The 17,529-nt window shown below is 41.4% G+C and overlaps 1 protein-coding gene across 4 annotated transcripts in view; it reads left to right on the top strand.

The window, feature by feature from the left end:
• The window catches only part of cd99l2 (CD99 molecule-like 2), a 227,591-nt gene that overhangs the window by 124,481 nt on the left and 85,581 nt on the right, over window positions 1–17,529 (top strand). The gene's annotated exons all lie outside the window — the stretch shown is intronic.

Here is a 17,529-nt window from a genome sequence, read left to right on the forward strand (position 1 = left end):
AGGATCTCATTCCCTGGAGCGCAAGAGAATGAAAGGAAATTTGACAGAGGTGTACAAAATTACAAGTGGTATAGATAGGGTAAGTGCAAGTAGGCTTTTTCCACTGAGGTTAGGTGAGACTAGAATCAAAATCAGATCTATTTTCACTGACATATGTTGTGAAATTTGTTGTTTTGTGGCAGCAGTACATTGCAATCATAAACCATGCTGTAAATTACAATAAGAAATTATATTTTTTTTTAATGTAGCGCAAAACAGAGGGCAACCATAGAGAGAGTGTTCATGGACCAGTCAGGAATCTGACGGCAAGGGGGAAGAATCTGTTCCTAAAACATTGAGTGTGTGTCTTCAGGCTCTTGAACTTCCTTCCTGAAGGTAGTGATGAGAAGAGGGCATATACTGGGCAGTGAGGGTCCTTAATGATGGATGATGCCTTTTTCTGGCATGGCTTAAGGGTGAAAGGTGAAACATTTAAGGGGAAATTGAGGAGGAACTTCTTCACTCAAAGGGCGAAGAAGTGAAGTGATGGATGAGGGCTTGATTTCAGCACTGAAGATAAGTTTGGGTAAGTACATGGATTGGAGAGTTATGCAAAGCTAAGCTCGAGGTTCAATGGTACTGGGCAGAATAACAGTTCGGTGCAGACTATATGGGCCTGTTTCTCTGCTGTAGTGCTCTATAATTCTATGAGTTGTCACACAGCCAAAAAAGATTAAAATAATTTTTTTTCAGGAAACTTTGTAAAGGCAAGTTTCTTTGAATATGGATTTAATTGATAATAATCTAGTAAATAACTTAACATAAACTGGAATCAATATTTGTGTTTGAGAAAGAAATTCTTTAAAGCCAAACCTTAATAAAATGTCCTGAGCTTCTTAATCAGTCCCAGGCCTTGGCTTCTCTCTCCAGTGCTAGCTCTCTCACACCATAAACGGCTGGATAATCTCCTGCCAGAACAAGTGAAAGAAGCATCAATGGAAAAGCAAAAAAGTCCCACTCCAATCCCAAGAGATGATCAAACACTTCCTGGCATTCACATTCCACAGAACACTGGCTAGAAAATCCCACTCCAATCCCAAGAGATGATCAAACACATTCTGGAAATCACGTCCCACAGAACACTGGCTGTGGTTCGCATAGTGCGATGTGAATCCAGCTGGAAAATCAGCCGGCTTTCCTTGGAATAGTTGCAAAGAATCCACTGGAGCAAGCAACTGGCAACCGACTCCAAAGGTTAATGACCAGTGAAAACAAAAATTCTCCTGACATCTAACCTCACATGTTATGTACAATTCCCCGATCCTTCAGAACCTCAAATAACACATCCGCGTGGACTAGATCTAATTCTTCTGTAATCACACAGATATCAGTCGGGTCCCCCTGAGGGTTCATGCTATCCCAGAGCAATAATAAATAGCTCTTCATCCCCGCTACTTTAAAACTTACAAAAGGATTCAATTTTTACATTGAGGGAGCTAATCAGATTGAGTGGTTTGGAAAATAGAAAGAAAAATTAGCTGAAACTTTTTAAATAAAAGCGGAAAATGTTGGAACCCTTCATAGGTCAGGCAGCATCTGTCAAAGGCACTTTGTCCTGAAAAGTTTAATTGATTTGCTTTCCACATTGGCTGCCTGACTTGCTGGGTATTTCCACAAACTTCTGCTTTTATCTCAGATTCAAAGCCCAAAACCTTCGAAGTAAATTTATTATCAAATTACGTATATGTCACCATATGCAGGCATTCACATGAAAATGAAGAACTACACACAACAACTGACAAACAATCTAAATGCAATGGAAGACTAACTGTGCAAACAATAAATAAATAATACTGAGAATATGAGCTGTAGAGGCTTTGAAAGGTTGTGGAATCAATTCAGAGTTGAGGTGAGTGAGGTTATCCACACCAGTTCAGGAGCCTGGTCGTTAAATGGTAATAACTGCTCCTGAAGCCGATGCTGTGGGACCGAAGGTTCTTGTGTCTCCTTCCCGATGGCCGCAAGTGAGAGGAGAGCATGGCCAGGATGATGGGGGTCCTTGATAATTTCCTGTGGCCCACTCCACAGTATCTGCAGTTCTTTTTTTATTTCTTAACTCATACTTTCTTTGATCTCATTTCAAACTCCAGTTTAAGGAACTCCACTCTCTTAAATCTGGTGATTTCTGCCTGAACCCCTAGCTAGGATATTTTATTTTTCATTCACTAAGATGAGTATAAAGCTAAATCCAGTATTCCATTTGAGATCTTAAAATAAAACACAGTCCTTGTAGCTCTTTTAAGATAAGGTGAGTTTAATGTGTCATATGTGTATCAAAACATACAGTGATGTACGTCGTTTGCATCAACGACCAACGCAGTCTAAGGATGTTTTCTCTGTCCCTCTCCCTCTCCCTCCATCTCCCTCTCGCTCCCTCCCCCTCTCTCCCTACCCCTCTCTCTACCCCCTCTCTCTCCCTCCCTCCTCTCCCTCCTCTCCCTCCCTCTCTCCCTCTCTCCCCCTCCTCTCTCCCTCCCTCTCTCTCCCCCTCCCTCCTCTTCCTCCCTCTTCCTCCCCTTCTCTCTCCCCCTCTCCCCCTCTCTCCCTCCCCCTCCCTCTCCCCCTCCCCCTCCCCCTCTCTCTTTCCCCTCCCTCCCTCTCTCTCCCTCTCTCTCTCTCCCTCTCCCTCCCTCTCCCTCCCTCTCTCCCTCTCCCTCTCCCCCCCTCTCTCTCTCCCCCCCTCTCTCTCTCTCTCCCTCCCTCCCTTCTCTCCCTCATCTCCCCCCTCCACTCTGGTGCCAATATCATATGCATACATCTTACTAAACTTAATCTGTAGGTCTTTAGAATGTGGAAAGAATCTGGAGCACCTGGAGAAGACCACACGGTCACAGGGAGATTGTACAAACTCCTTACAGACAGTGGCAGGAGATTGAACTACCATGCCATCCTGTCTTGTATTCTGTTGTTCATGCAAAACAACAATAAAAATTTCCATTTATATGGTACAAGTAGTACTGCTATAAAGCAATAATCGTGTTTCTAAGAAACCTGGCTTAATAGAAAGCCATGTTATAGTATAAGAGGCTGTAGTTTCCTTTGAAGCAGGTTTTCCATATTGAAATAGGTTTTCCATATTGCGATTGAATTAAAATCAATGCAGCCCATATAATGCAAATAGTGTTCCCTAATCTATCAATCATGTTAGGATTTGCATTACAGCAGAACTACCTGTACATTTGATGGAACAAAAACAGCTGAAAATGCTCACAGTCAAAACTAACATCAGTGACTTTTACATTTACACCATCAGACTTTGGTTTTGAGGAACATCTGAAAAGAAGAAAGATAGCTAGAGGGTCAAGGGAGGGAATTTCAGAGATTGAGGCCCTTGATGCTGAAGGCACGGCAACAGGCTCATTAAATTTAAAGATGAACAAGAAGCCAGAATTAGAAAAGTGTCAGATCCTTAAGTGAGTTGAAAAGTTGGAAGAAAATGTAAAGAGATGGGAGGAACAAGAAATTTCAAATAGTGGCTTGGATTAACTGGGATTTTATAGAGGCCAGTAAGCATAGAGTGCTGGGTGAACTGGACTTGGTTTAACTGAGGATGAGGGTGGCAGATTGATGTTCCCGCTGTGTGTGATGATATAATAATATAGAAATATTCAGTAACGACAAGAAGCAGCAGACAGTGAGCCTTGGGGAAAACAAGATGTCAGGATCTCTCCTGATAGAACCCAGCTTTGCTTTGTCCAAAGATGTCTCCTGCTGCCCAGGATCTTTATGTAAACCCCACAACAAAATCAACCAATATAAGATTGTAGGTTAAAGGTGGAAGGTGAAATATATTTAAGAGGAACTTGAGCGGGATCTTCATCTCTCTGAAGGCGGTGCCGGTGTGGAACAAGCTGCTAGAGGAAGTGGTGGGCGCGGGTTTGATTTTAACATTCAAGAGATATTTTTTAAAGAACATACATGGGAAGGGTGTGAAGGGTTTTGGTCCAATGGGAATAGGCAGAAAAACTGGCATGGACTAGATGGGCCTAAGGCTGCAGTGCTCTATGACTCTATAACTGGAGTTTATGGAGAGCCAAACCAGAGAAGTAGTCAGGAGTGTGTTGGGTCCATTTCTAATGTTATCCTATCTTTGCATTACTGAGGCTCATAGAGTCATAGATTCACAGTATAATACAGTATGGAAATTGGCCCTTCAGCTCAACTCATCATTCAACCCTGGTGCCCACCAAACTAGTGTCATTTGGATGCATTTGGCCCATATCCTGCTAAACTTCTTTTATCTATGTACTCACCCAAATGTATTTTTAATGGTTGGTCTGTGCTGCTGTAAAAATAATTAGAGAGAATGTTGTTGATTATGATGACCTGGACTCTTAGCGTGAATGCATAGTTGGGAAAGCAGATAAAATCTGCCACAGTGAATTTGAAGGTGTTACCTTTTAGTGTGTTCAGTTCTGGTCGCCGCGTTACATGAAGGGTGTAGAAGCGTTAGAAAGGGTGCAGAGGAGAGTTACCAAGATACTGCGTCAACCACTTCCTCTGTCAGCTCATTCCATACACGTACAATTTTCGGCCTGAAGAAGATATCCCTCAAATTCCTTTTAAATCTTTGACATCTCACCTTAAACCTGTACTCTGTAGCTTTTAGTTCCCCGAGGGCAGGGTTTCCCAATCTTTATTATTCCATGGACCTCCACCATTAACCAAAGGGTCCATGGACCCCAGGCAGGGAACCCCTGCCCTAAAGGCTGTGTACATACACCCTATCTCCACCCTTCATGGTTTAAATCACCTGGCATAGCCCTCTCTCTATAACTAGGGCTTTCAAATCCTGGCAACATCCTTGTAAATCTTCTTTGCACTCTTTCCTGCTTAATGACATCTTTCTATAACAGGGTGACTAAAACTGTACACAGTACTCCAACTGCAACCTCGCCAATATTTTCTACAACTGCAACATAACATCCCAACTCTTATACTCAGTGCCCTGACTGATGAAGGCCAGCATGCCAAGTACCTTCTTCACCACCCTGTCTACCTGTTATGCCACTTTCAGTTGAATATGTATCAGAACTCCTAGGTCCTTCAATTCCACAACATTTCCCACGGCCTTCCATTTACTGTATATGTCCTACCCTGGTCCAACACCTAGCGTATATCTTTTTGGCAATTTCCTGCCCACTTAACCTAGCTGATCAAAATGTCCCTGTGATTTCTGTTACTTATCCATACCTGACAGCATCCACATAAAGCACCCTTGTATTCTTTTCAGTTGTCTACCCTATAACAAGTATGGTCTCAACAAAGTTTGTACATCTGCAGCATAATGTCCAATACACTAGCTCTTTTTTTGTACAGCAGCTTAGGGGTCTCTGACACTGCATTATCTGCAAATACTTGTGTTATCCCCACACATACATAACACTAAATTTATCTACCTATACATTAACATTTGTTGAATGCCATCCTTCTTTTGAGTCTAAATCATTTTCTAATCATTCCATCTCATCCATGGATAAAACTCTAATGCTATTCATTGCTTTGAACATCAAGAATCTATTTAATTGTTCAGAGTAAGGAAATACACTGACTGTTTAATGGATCAAGACATATTACCCCTATTTATAATTTAACACTCCAACGTACATGCATTCTTATTAGATGACTATTCCATTGTGAGCTCATTGGAATTCTGCCCTTTTACATCAAATAAAGCAATTTGATTATTGTGGTTTCCTCTAAGTTGCTTGGGAGCATGGGAGCATGGCTGCGCAGTAACTCAAATGCTCCCACGCACATAACTTTTGTTGCTGCGGAGCTGGGATTTTCATTTATATAATATTAATATAATTTTGAAATTATGCTAATATAATTGTGAAATACCTTGTAATTAATTATGTGTTAATGAATATAGAAACATAGAAAACCTACAGCACAATACAGGCCCTTCAGCCCACAAAGTTGTGCCAAACACATCCCTACCTTAGAAATTACTAGGCTTATCCATAGCCCTCTATTTTACTAAGTTACATGTACCTATCCAAAAGCCTCTTAAAAGACCCTATCGTATCCGCCTCTACCACCATTGGTGGCAGCCCATTCCATGCACTCACTACTCTCTGAGTAAAAAACTTACCCCTGACATCTCCTCTGTACCTACTCCCCAGCACCTTAAACCTGTGTCCTCTTGTGGCAACCATTTCAGCCCTGGGAAAAAGCCTCTGACTATCCACACGATCAATGCCTCTCATCATCTTATACACCTCTATAAGGTCACCTCTCATCCTCCGTCGCTCCAAGGAGAAAAGGCCGAGTTCACTCAACCACTAATTTATGGATTATCATATAATCCATAAACTTTCTAAATAATAAATGTATCACTACCTTTGAAACATTTTAGAGCTTCAACATATTTACATTGTCAGTGTTTCAAATTACAACACTGTTACAAATTGTAACAATAAACACAGAATGGAAGTTGTAGCTCATTGTTAAAAAACCCATTGAATGCCAATGCCATCTAGTCAAAACATTTTATTTTTGCCGTTGTGCTGGTCAGTTGTTTCCACTGCCTGACATCGTTTACTTGAGTTGTGAGTTGTGCTTTGTGTTTGTTTAATGTGCACATTACATTAAAAAATACCTAAAGTGTTTTTACTTTACAGATTTAAGGCTGTGTAAAAATTTCCAGATCAGAGTAATGGTTGATCACCTAAACTGTAAAAAAAAATTAAAGGAAATGTTGTTGATTATGATGATGCAGGCTATTAGTATGAATGCTTTGTTGGGAAAGCAGATAAGAATCTAGCACAGTGTATGTGAGAGTGTTAACTTTTATTGTGTTCAGTTCTGTTCGCCTCATTATAGGAAGCTTTGCAAAGGGTGCAGAGGAGATTTCCAGAATACTGCCTGGATTAGAGAGCATGTCTTAGAGGGAAAGGGTGAACAGGGTAGAGCTTTTCTCTTTGCAGAGAAGGAGAATGAGATGTAATATGATAGAGGTGTACAAGATGATAAGAGACATAGATTGAATGGACAACCAGGGACTTTTTCCCAGGGCAGAAATGGCTAATGCCAAGGGATATAATTTTAAGGTAATAAGAGGAAAGTATGGGGGGATGTCAGAGGTAGGTTTTATACACAGAGTAATGGGTACATGGAATGTTCTGCCAGAGGCAGATATATTAGAAGCATTTAAGACATCCTTAAATAGGCACATGGATGATAGAAAATTGGAGGGCTATATAGGATGGAAGGGTTAAATTGATTATAGACTAGGTTAAAAAGTCAGCATAACATTGTGGGCCAAAGGGCCAATACTGTGCTGTACCGTTCCATGTGCTTATTGCTTCTGTATTTATTGTAATTGAATCATTGTTGGGGGTTGGTGGAGTGAGTTCAAAGCTTATTGTTATTATGCCAAGTCGACTATCCATTCCCATCCCTCAATTGGAAGTTGATGAACACAGACTCGTTACTGAAGTGCTGTCTGTGTGACACAAAATGCACAAACATGCCTGTCTCAGTGTGTCTCCGGGGCTGAGTGCATGAGTGTGTAATGCTAATAGAGCCATATGTTGCTGTAGCTTAGGAAGTCCAGTGCAAAGTTGCAAAAAAAAAAAGGAGTTCTTCATTACTGATTAACCCCCTGGCATTCTCGTTTGGCAGGGTGGTAGCAAAATATTGCTGGAGACTGAGCCTAAAAGCGATCATTCAGGAGGTGGCTGACGCAGCTGCCAGCACTGGATATTTTCACATGCAGCCAAGGTCATTCGACGGAGCCAGCAGCCCATGTTAGTGGAAAAACAAATTAACAAGAAATGAGGAAACAAGTCCAGTGTGTGTAATGTCTAGGACGTACATGGCTGCAGCTTGAAGATACAAGTCAGAGACAAAGCTGATCCACTCGTAGAGATGCAGTTCTCTCTGGCAGTAAAACTGTGCTTTCAGCTGGATTCTGTCCAGCTCTCAATAATTTTGCAATGGGAGCCTTAAGTCTTTAAACACTTCCTTTACTGTGGTTTAGCAATGTCCAACCAAACCCTCCACTGCGCTTTTATTACACAAAGAGTTGCTTTCTTGTTCACCCCAAATGCCCCCTTCCCCTGCCCTGTCTTCACCCCACTCCCCATCTCAATTGTCCGTATAATTATACAGCTCAGATGCTTTTTGGAAGTGCCAATTTCTAAATTCATTTGATTGATGTCCTCACTAAGGAAATTACTTACGCAAACACGAGAAAATCTGCAGATGCTAGAAATTCAAGCAAGACAAACTAAATGCTGGTGGAACGCAGCAGGCCGGGCAGCTCCTTACTCAGCTTTGCAAGTTGCTGAATTCCTCCATTTTCCCCTTCCCCCTCTTTTACCCTAAATTGTCAGAACCAGGTTCATTATCACTGACGTTCACCCATTGGCCACTTTATTAGATATACCTGATTGTTAATGCAAATATTTAATCAGCCAATCATGTAGCAGCAACTTAATACATAAACCATGTAGACATGGTCAAAAAGTGCAATTGTTGTTCAGACTAGACATCAGAATGGGAAGAAATGTGATCTAACCCACTTTGACTGTAGAATGATTGTTGGGGCCAGACGGGGTGATATGAGTATCTCAAAAATTACTGATCTCCTGGGATTGTCACGCATTACAGACTCTAGAGTTTACAGCGAACGGTGAAATAAAAACAAAAACTATTCTGTAAGCAGCAGATCTGTAGATGAAAAGCCTTTTCAATGAGAGAAGTCAGAAGAGAATTACCAGACTGGCTCAAGCTGATAGAAAGGTGACAGTATCTCAAATACTGTTACTACAGTGGTGGGCAGAAGAGCATTCCTGAATGCACAACATGTCAAATCTTGAGGTGGGTGGGCTACAGCAGGAGAAGACCACGAACATACATTCAGTGGCCACTTTATTACCTACAGGAGGTCTCTAATAAGGTGGCCTCTGAGTGCAGGTCGAGAAGTTGTTGATTTCAGGACAGTAAGCAAATAAGTCATGATTGCAATGGAGTCTGAGCTATCCCAGCATTCATGGCACTAGGAAACCCCTCTATTAGAATTACAGGGCTATGTATTTACACTAGCGCTTCACAGCTGTTTCACATCTAGGGCTTTGTTGTCTATTACTTTCTGTCCCTTGAGAGCAAGAGAAAATACTTAGGAATCCCACAGCAAGGAGCAAAATAGATGAACAAGATATTGGCTCTCCCCTGTGGTCCATGTGACAGACAAGGATTGCTGCATTTAACCACACATATGTTCTTGTCCCCATGGCAATAGCTTATACTTATTGCTCATGATCTGAAATCTCACATCTACATATTGTTGAGCACAGGCAACTTTGGCAGAACATCAAGCTGTCTGCTCTGGACACTAATCATAATGCTATCTGAAATTAGCGAAGATGCTTCTACGTGCCTACAAGGTCACAGAAACATGGCACTTTGGTAGAGTCATGCAGTCATAGCACAGAAACAGACCCATCAGTCGATCGAGTCTGTGCTAAGCTATTAATCTACCTACTCCCACCAACCTGCACCCAGACCATATCCCTCCATACCCTTCCCATCCAGTTACCTATCCAAACTTATCTTAAATACTGAAATTGAGCTTGCATCCACCACTTCCACTGGCATCTCATTCCACACTCTCACCACCCTCTGATTATTTTGCATTTCACCTTTAACCAATGATCTTCAGCTCTAGTCTCACCCAGCCTCAGTGGAAAAAGCCTGCTTGCATTTACCCTGACTGTACCCTTTGTAATTTTGTATACTACTTTCAAATCTCCCTCATTCTCCTACACTCCATGGAATAAGGTCCTAGCCTATTCAACCTTCCCCTGTAACTCAGGTCCTCAAGCCCTGGCAATAATACAGTATAGAATTAAAACTGAAAAACTTCATTTGATGGAATTCTGAAATAAAACTGGAAATATTGAGACACCAGAAACTGCAAATGCTGGCAGCTCATACCACATTCTCAACACACTTTGAAAGAAGTTCTGCCATGTATTGCAGAAGAAAACTTAACAAAATAAAACTGTAAAATGGTGTTCTTTGTGAATACCTGGTAGCAGTCATATAGGGCTGATTCCTTGGTCCTGGACACAGATTCACCACCCTATGGCTAAAGAAATTCCTCCTCATCGTTGCCCTAAATCTACATCCCTCTATTTTGAGGCTGTGCCCTCTAGGCCCAGACTTGCCCACCAAGGGAAACATCCTCTTCACATCCACTCTATCTAGATCTTTCATAATCAATAGATTTCAATGAGATCCCCTAGCTCTTATTCTTCTAAATTCCAGTGAGTACAGACCCAGAGCCATCAAATACTCCTCATATGATAGGCCTTTCATCCCTGGAATCATTTTTGTGAACCTCCTCTGAATCCTCTCCAAAGTCAGTACATCTTTTCTTAGATAAAAGGACCAATACTGCTCACAATACTCCAAGTGAGACGTCACCAGTCCCTTATAAAGCTGTAGCATTACACTTTTGCTTTTATATTCTAGTTCTCTTGAAATGAATGCTAACATTGCATTCTCCTTCTTTAGCCAGAAGGTGGTGAATCTGCGGAATTCATTGCCTCAGGAGGCTGTGGAGGCCAGGTCATTGGGTATACTTAAGGCAGAGTTTGATATGTTCTTGCTTAGATAAGGTGTGAAAGGTTACGGGGAGAAGGCAAAAGAATGGGATTGAGAGGGACATGGATCAGCCATGATGAAATGGTGGAGCAAACACAATGGACTGAATGGCCTAATTCTGCTCCTCTGCCTTCTGGTCTTATGGTCCTATGCAGTCAGCCTATGGGTGAAAAAAAATCTCCCACCCTTACATCCACTCTAACTCCCATACTCCTCACCTTAAACCTAAACCATTGTGTCGTAGGGGAATGTTTCTCACTATCCACACTATCCTATGCTTGTAATTTTATCTCTCAGGTTACTAATTATCCAAACCTATCCCCCATTTCCTTCACATAGCCTCCTGTGCTAAAAGAAAAACAAACCCAGTCAATCCAGTTTCTTAACACTCAACATTTCATACCAGACAATTTCCTGATGAATCCTCTCCAATGCCATCACATCTTTCCTCTTGTGTAGTGACCAATACTCCAGCTGGAGTCTAACCAAAGTTCTATAAAGTTGTACCATAACCTCCATGCTGTTCTACTCTGTGTCCACTACTGAAGGCCAGCACCCCATAGTCTTCTTCATCACCTTATCTTCATTATATATTGTTATCAGGTTTATTATCACTAACGTGGTGTAAAAATTAAGTTGTGAGAAGAGGCCATGTCCCGGATGGTGAGGGTCCTTCATGGTGGATGCTGCCTTCTTGAGGCACTGCCATAGAAGAAGTCCTCGACGGTAGGGAGAGTTGTGCCCTTGAGTCTACAATCCCCTACAGCTTTTGCCAATCCTGTGCACTGGTGCCTTCATATCAAGTAGCGATGGAACCAGTAAGAATGCTGTCCATGGTACATCAGTAGAAATTTGTTAGAGTGTTTGGTGACATGCCAAATCTCTCCAAACTCTTAATGAAATAGAGCCATGGATCTTATCTACTTATCCTGCCACCTTTGGGGATCTACGGACTTGTACACTGAATCAGCACGTCTCTCTGTCAATACTCAGAGGGGCTCAGTAATTCATCATGTGTGTCCTACCTTTTATAATCCTTCCAAAGATGCATGTTTTCACTTATCCGGATTAAATTCCAATTCTATCAGTCTGCCCGACTTGCCTTTATGCCGGCTAACACTCCCCTCATCAATATCAATAATACAACCAAGTTAAAACTTTGCCAATCTTTCATATACTATAAAACAGAGTCTGGTACAATGGTCACCTCTATCTATGTCTTTGGTAGGTCGTATTAATGTTGTTAAAATGTATGTTCTCCCCAAATTTTTATACTTATTTCAATCTATCCCAATTTTTATTCCTAAATCTTTTTTTGATTCCTTAGACTCTATTATTTTGTCATATCTGTGGAAGAATAAGCGCTCTAGAATTAATAAAATCCATCTCCAAAAATCTAAAAAAGAGGGTGGCATGGCTTTACCTAACTTTCGTTTAATTTATTGGGCAGCTAATATACGTTGTGCTACCTCTTGGTCTTTCTTCCATGGCCAACCCGAGTGCCCTAATTGGGTGGCAATGGAGTTGAGCTCCACTAAAGAATTATCTATCTCTGCACTTCTTGGCTCTGCACTCCCTAGTAGTCTGTCCAGATTAATAGCTAATCCTCTTGTTAGACACACTTTGCGTATATGGGCTCAGTTTAGGAAATGCTATGGTTTCCATGGTTTTTCCATTTCCAGCCCTGTCGTACATAATCACCTTTCCTTACCTACTACGTACGATTCAGCATTCCATGTTTGGTATAGGAAGGGCATTAGACATTTTGAAGATCTTTTCATTGATAATCGCTTCGCTTCCTTTCAGCAGCTCTCTGTAAAGTTCAATCTGCCCAATGCTCATTTTTTTAGATATCTCCAAATTAGACACTTTATTGCTCCTTTAATTCCTAACTTTCCTGAAATGCCTGCGAAAAATGCTATGGACTTATTTCTTTCCATTAATCCACCAGGTAAAGGTTTAATATCAATAATTCGAGATAAATTAGCAGCCTTACGACGGGCCCCTGTGGATAAAATTAAAATGGCCTGGGAGCAGGATTTAAATACCTCCTTATCTGATGAGAGCTGGGACTCGATTCTCAAATTGGTTAACTCAACCTCTCTTTGTGCGCGCCATTGCCTTTTACAGTTTAAGATTGTTCATTGAGCCCATATGTCTAAATCTAAACTATCTCGATTCTACCCTAACATTAGTCCGCTCTGTGATAAATGCAAGAGGGGCGTGGTCTCTCTCATTCATATGTACTGGTTCTGTCCTAGCTTGGAGAAATTTTGGAAAGATGTCTTCACTACGTTATCGTATATTCTGAATCAGCACCTAGAACCAAACCCCTTAATTGCTTTGTTCGATTTCTGGGGCGAGACAGATTTACATCTGAGTCCGACCAAATGCCGAATATTATCCTTTGCCTCTCTCCTGGCTGGACGCTTGATCCTCCTTAGATGGAGAGATGTTGCCCCGCCCACCCATGCTCAATGGCTTAACGACATTATGGCCTGTTTGGACCTCGAAAAAATTCATTATTCAGTTCTTAATTCGGATCTAAAGTTCCATAAGGTCTGGGGACCTTTTATCAAGTACTTTCATAACCTTCCTCTTGACTAGGGTTTTTTTTTCTTTTCGGTCCCTTGCTTTCAGCTCCCTTTTTTTTTCTGGTAGTAGGCATTATTATCCTCTGTTGCTAAGTGTATTCACAGTCTGGGAGTTTGATTGTCCTGATTTATATTCTCTATATTGTGTTGTGGTTGGTCTGGAGGTTTTTTTTTGTGTTGTGGGGCTTGGGGAGGATACTAAGTTTACTTGTCTTTAAATTAGGTGCTTTTTTGTTAAATTCTCTTCCTTTGTAGCATATTGTCATTGTATGCTTAATTTTGCACTGTATCAATGTTCCTTATTGTGATTTGGGGTTTTTTAATTTGTAAAATGTATAGAAAAAACTAATAATAAAAAAAATAATACAACCAAGTTATTGGGTCATCTGCAAACTTCCCAATTGGACTTCCACATTCATGTCCAAATCATTAAAGTCATAGCGCTCATATCAGTGGTAAACCACAGCTTTCAGTCATAAAACAATTTGCCTCCCTCATTCCCTATCAAGCCAATTTAGGATCCAGTTAACCAACTTGCATTGGATCCCACGTTAAACTTTAAGACCAACCTTCCAGGTGGGACCTTGTCAAAGGATTTATCACAGGAGATTGATGTGGGCTACATCAATCTCACTGTCATCATCATATCTTTAGGCTTCTTCAAAAGAACAATCAGATTAACCAGACAGGATCCATCATTAAAAAAGATCCTTGCTAACTATCCCTGGTCAACCCTGCTCTTCCAATTGTACATTAAATCTGCCCTCAAGTTTACTGGCATTAGAGTTATTGGCTTGTAGTTTCCTGGCTTATCCTGGTGCAGCTTCTTAAGTAAAGGTACCCCATTTGTTGTCCTAATCATCAGGCACCTCATTTAAAAATTTCCGTTAGAGCCCCAACCCTTTGCTTCCTATGGATTTGTCTGTCTTTATGCCTTTTAAGGCATTTAATACATCTTTTTAAACTGTTAACATGCTCTAGACTATTCCTATTTCCCTCCCTGACATATGCACCTACAATGTCTTCCTCTTTAGTGAATGCAGATGAGAAAGATTAATTTAAGACCTCACAACATCCTCCGACTCCACGCACAGATTGTCCCTCAGCACTACTCTTTCTGTGAATACACTCTGGCTCTTAATATACATATAAAATGCCTTAAGATTTTCCTGAAGATGCCCTGGGAATATCCATAAATGTCCTGGGAATTTGTTTAATATTTCTTGAGATTTATAAGAAACAGTGATTTTTTTTAATGTGCTCAAATCCATCAGAAAATCCTTCCAGGTCTGTACCGAGGAAGAGCTCAGGATTAAAAGATGCTGTACAAGTCCCAGAGGCTAAGAAAGCAATAGACTTTTGTTTGGTCTGTCACATATCAGCATCCAAACTGCAGGACCAATGAGGTGGAATCAACTGTTCTTAAGGGCCCGCGTTAAAAGGCTTTCTCCCTTATGGACTGATGTTATTAGCAGAATGATTCGTGAAACTCCAGCCTCTACAATTGCTTTTATTGTCCTCTGCCTCTTGTTAAGCCTCTAATTGGAATCACATTTCGACTTGCCCTGGTTCAGCCAACTGAAAAATATTCTTCATTAAATCCTGTTAAGCTTCCAACCAGCACACCAGTTCCACCTGTGAAACCTGCAGTCATTAGGAGAGCATTTGTTATTCAACAGGCAAAGAGACAGCTGCCAGCAATTGTATTTAATGTTCCAACAGAGGCATGGTGTGAAAATCTCTCTGAAGCCACCTCTGTCATCATTTTGCATACCTGGGAGTGTGTAGGGAGAGCAGGCATAAAGGAGCAGAGCACAAGTAGTACCAGCAATCAGAATAGCGCACACACAATGCTACATTCCTCCAGCATTTTGTATGTGTTACTCCGGATTTACAGCATCTGCCGAGTCTCTTCTGTTTACCTAATTTCCCACTGGTTTCCTCGATGAATTTTCAGAAATTAATGGTTAATTCATTGTGGGCCAAATGGTCTAAGGTGTGGAGAACAGTAGCCAGGTTTGACAGAAACCTGTTACTGTAATTGACAAATCGTAAAGAGGACTGCACTGTGACACATTCTTTGGCCTTGGACATTCACTACTGCTTGAATTTTCTCAGCACACTGGTGTAATACTATAGCAGGGGCATAACTTTGATGTGTTTGGAGGGAAAAGTCAGGGGGATTTGAGAAGCAGTTTTTTTCCACACCTGGAAAGGTGGTAGGGATGTGGAATGCTCTGTCGGGGGTGGTGGTAGAGGCAGATACATTCAGGACATTTAAGAAACTTTAGATAGAACATTACAGCCCTTCAGCCCACAATGTTTTAAACGAAAAGGCCATGCACCCTTAAGACATGAGAGCACATTAGGCCACTCAGCCTATTGAGTCTGCGCCGCTGTTCCATCAAGGTTCATTATTATCCCTCTCAACCCCATTCTCCTGCTTTCTTCCTGTAACCTTTGATGACCTTATGAATCAAGAACCTATCAACATCCACTTTAAATGTACCCAATGACTTGGCCTCTGCAGCTGGCTGTGACAATGGATTCCACAGATTGACTATTCTCTGGCTAAAGGAACTCCTCCTCATCTCTGTTCTTAAGGGACATTTTTCTATTCTGAGGCTGTGCCCTCCTGCCCTAGACTCCCCCACGATAGGTAACATCTTCTCCACGTCCACTCAATCTAGGCCTTTCAATATTTGATAGGTATCAATGAGATTCCCCCTATTTCTTCTGAACTCCAAGTACAGACCCAGAACATTCAAATGTTCCCCATATGTTAACCCTTTCATTCCCAGGGTCATTCTCATGAACCTCCTCTGGACCCTCTCCAAAGCCTTTCTTAAATAAGCAGCCCAAAACGACTCATAATACTTGCAGTTCTCCTATCTCCAATTTAAGAATTCCTTAAATATTGAAAAACAATCTAGTGCTTTTCCAGCATACATGACGAATAAACTCTTCACAGGCTTCCAGCTGGCTACGGGTGTTAATTTTAACTGACATTTCGATGACAAACTCTGTCTAGTCCTGTGGTATTTATACCCCCGTCGTCCATCCATCCTGATTGTTTAGTCCTCATCCGATCAGGTTTTCTCTGATCACGAGGGACGGATGACAGAAGTTGAATATATATACCACCAGACAAGACATGCCCAGCCATCATCCCCGATGAAGATGACAGTGTTTGTCATCAAAACGTCGGTTAAAATCTATACCTCTACTCAGCTGGAAGCTCAAGAAGAGTTTATGAGTCCTTAAGTATTCATGATGAGCACATAGATGAAAGAAAAAAGGAGGGGTCTGTGGGAGGGAAGGGTTAGATTGAACCCAGGGTAGGTTAAACATTTGGCACAACATCGTGGGCTGTACTGTGCTAAAAAAGTAAACAGATTGGAAATTTTTCATTTAGTGAAACAAGGACTTTGAGCTGGAGCTCCTTAAAGATTATACAAGGGTTCAACAGAGTGGAAGTGTGAAGAACGTTTCTACCTTTCAGAAATTCTGATGAATACAAGGCACTGGAGTGTGCTGTGACACATGCAGGCTTCTCCCAGTACTTCCCTGGGTTGTAAACACAAGCATGATGTACGTGTGATTAATGAATTGGAATCTGAAGAGCTTCTAAGCAATCCAACAAGGAAGCAAAGGGAAATTCCTTTACTTGGAACAGAGGACAAGTGCTGAACTTGCTACCACAAGAACTGGTTAAAATAATTATTTGCCTTTTCTGTGACCTGCAGACCACCATGTACTTTGAAGCTGAAAGATTCTCAAGCTCACAGCAGCCATTTTCTGTAAAGCTAACACAGATGGGTGTAATAACGTGCAGAAGCTGAGTGAGAATGAAGTATTAGGCTGAAGATGACTCCACTAGTTTTCTTTGAAGGATAGAACAGTACAACACGGTACAGGCCCTTCTGCCCAGAATGTTATGCTTTTAAGGTCAATCTAACCCTTCCCTCCCACACAGCCCTCCATTTTTCTATCATTGATATGCTTATCTAAGGGAGTCTGGGGCGAGGTTTAATTGGTGCAGTTTGTATATTGGACTCACTTTTAGAGGACTCGGTTTCTGGTTATTCCTTTTCTCGTTGCAATTTTGTGTGACTTTGATGAGGGAGGACTGGTTCTGCAGCCTGCAGTCAACAAGTGACACAGCACCAAATTGAACTGAACTGAACATTCCTAGACTGTTTCAGGCTCTCTGCGGTTTGATGTTTAATATCCTGTGTGTTATTCGCTGGTTTTTGGCCGTTTGCGCAACTTTTTCTTT

This window comes from Hemitrygon akajei, chromosome 10 (genome assembly GCF_048418815.1).
Source record: "Hemitrygon akajei chromosome 10, sHemAka1.3, whole genome shotgun sequence".
Lineage (NCBI taxonomy): Eukaryota > Metazoa > Chordata > Chondrichthyes > Myliobatiformes > Dasyatidae > Hemitrygon > Hemitrygon akajei.